Source organism: Procambarus clarkii, chromosome 39 (assembly GCF_040958095.1).
Source record: "Procambarus clarkii isolate CNS0578487 chromosome 39, FALCON_Pclarkii_2.0, whole genome shotgun sequence".
In the NCBI taxonomy this organism is placed as follows: Eukaryota; Metazoa; Arthropoda; class Malacostraca; order Decapoda; family Cambaridae; genus Procambarus; species Procambarus clarkii.
In genome coordinates this window covers 12179543-12182517 of record NC_091188.1, presented here as the reverse complement: position 1 = coordinate 12182517, position 2975 = coordinate 12179543, and positions in this window count along the sequence as shown.

Sequence of the window (2975 nt, the reverse complement as noted above, 5' to 3'; positions counted from 1 at the left end):
AGTGCTTTGGATGCACTCAAAGTGTCTTCTCGTACTAACAGGGATTGGTCCTCAGATTTGTTGACTTTACATAAAATAATAACTCTCTTCGGAATGTTATCTTCCCGATGCAATTAGGATCATTCGTATGTTATTTTTTCACTTGCGGGCTATTGACAGATGTTATCCAAACTTGATATTAGAAAAAGTTACTTTTTACTTGTTCTATGAAAAAAAAATACAAATACTATTAATGTGCAATATTTCATATGTGCAATCAAAAAATAATATGAAATTCAATATATTTCTGTTGGTTTAAAATAACGAACGACAACTATATTTACAAGGTTGTTCTTATGGAAGAAGTTAACTTATAATTATATAAATTTATGAACTTCTGTCCTTCGATCTAAGTTTTGAGTTACACTGATGAACTCTTTATACAAAATGATGTTTAGATCTGTTGTTTTGTACACAAAAGTAGTTCAACAAAATTAAAGAATTGCAATGTCTCTTTTTTCTCCTTAGAACATTTTTGTAATGTATTTTTCCGCTTTTTTTCAGAGATATTTTTACCTTTAAGTTCAAATGAACTCTTTTTTTTTAAATTTGCGCGTTTCAGTAAATGATCCTTGACCTGTGACTTCTGACCCCATGACCTTTAGATCCGTGAGCCTTTACCACCCGTAAGCCGTGATCCGTGAGCCTTTACCACCTATAAGCCGTGATCCATGAACCTTCACCACCCGTAAGCCGTGATCCGTGAACCTTTACCACCCGTAAGCCGTGATCCGTGAACCTTTACCACCCGTAAGCCGTGATCCGTGAACCTTTACCACCCGTAAGCCGTGATCTGTGAACCTTTACCACCCGTAAGCCGTGATCTGTGAACCTTCACCACCTGTAAGCCGTGATCCGTGAACCTTTACCACCCGTAAGCCGTGATCCGTGAACCTTTACCACCCGTAAGCCGTGATCCGTGAACCTTTACCACCCGTAAGCCGTGATCCGTGAACCTTTACCACCCGTAAGCCGTGATCTGTGAACCTTTACCACCCGTAAGCCGTGATCTGTGAACCTTCACCAAATGTAAGCCGTGATCCGTGAACCTTTACCACCCGTAAGCCGTGATCCGTGAACCTTTACCACCTATAAGCCGTGATCCATGAACCTTCACCACCCGTAAGCCGTGATCCGTGAACCTTTACCACCCGTAAGCCGTGATCCGTGAGCCTTTACCACCTATAAGCCGTGATCCATGAACCTTCACCACCCGTAAGCCGTGATCCGTGAACCTTTACCACCCGTAAGCCGTGATCCGTGAACCTTTACCACCCGTAAGCCGTGATCCGTGAACCTTTACCACCCGTAAGCCGTGATCCGAGAACCTTTACCACCCGTAAGCCGTGATCCGTGAACCTTTACCACCCGTAAGCCGTGATCCGTGAACCTTTACCACCCGTAAGCCGTGATCCGAGAACCTTTACCACCCGTAAGCCGTTATCTGTGAACCTTTACCACCCGTAAGCCGTGATCCGCGAACCTTTACCGGAAACCGTCGACTCGCGAGCCAGAAGTGACAGCAGAAAAGGACAAAGAGGCCTTACATTGAACTTTGAACCAAACTGCCTTAGAAATAAAACTGCAAGTCTCACCGGTGATATTTTTTTTAATACAATAGAATTACGATAGCAGTAGTAAGACATTCTTGTCGGCGGAGAAACGATAAAATCACAAAAAAATGTTTCATCACCTTCTCCCACCCTCCTCCCACAAAAATGGAAAAAAAAATTCATGGAAAGATTCAGTCTGATATTGAGGCTGATCCATCCTGCCTGAATTGTACCGATTTGTGTAAATTAAGAAGGAATGAAGCTTGTGGTTCCCACTCTGACCTGACGTATATATATTTTGCCAGCTAAGTAGAACTTGTGTAAGGTGTGAAATTAAACGGTAATAATCTTTAATGTTTAAATATCAATAATATTGATGGCATTTGAGTTCATAGGACGTGCCAATATTAATTTCAGGTATAGTCGATCAAATATGCAAATAAATTACAGAAGCGAGAATATTTTTTTGGCTGGAAAGCATTGAGATCATTTAAAATATTCGACATTAAATGCTATTTTTTTTTATTATTATTTCGAACTGATATTACAGACACTTGCAAATTTACTGATTGAATTCTCGTTTTACATTTCTTGAGATAAAACTATTGAGTCATAAAATAGTTACAGTGAAGATAAGAACTCGGTGCGGCGGCCATTTAGAAGCGATAGTTGTGAGATGGGGTTTATTGACCGTAATCTAGTCGTACTAACATTACGCCCTTCCGGCCGATTGGAGGTCCAATGTTTCGTTGTAAACGGTGGCTGATATGGTTAGGGGTGTGAAATATTGCACATGCCAACATCCACACACACACACACACACACACACACACGGGACCAAAGAGCCAGAGCTCAACCACCGCAAACACAACTAGGTGAGTACACACACACACACACACACACACACACACACACACACACACACACACACACACACACACACACACACACAGTGTGTATGTGTGTGTGTATGAAGTGTGACACAGTGCTCGCCAGTGTACCTAACTTGCATACCATGCAAGCTGATGGAGAAGAGTGTACGAAAAAAAGCTAGTGGGACATGTGGAGGGAAGGAATTTTGTAATACAGCATCAACATGGGTTCAGGGATGGCAGGTTCTGCCTCACATGATTAATTGAATTATATGACCAGGCAACAAAAATCAGGCAAGAGAGAGGGGTTGGCAGACTGCATATTTTTGAATTGCCAGACAGCCTTTGACACAGTACCACACAAGAGGCTAGTGAACAAGCTGGAGATGCAGGCAGGAGTGAAAGGGAAGGTACTCCATTAGATAAGGGAGTACCTAAGCAACAGAAGACAGCGAGTCACTGTGAGGGATGAGAACTAAGATTGGCGAGACGTCACCAGTGGAGTCCCGCA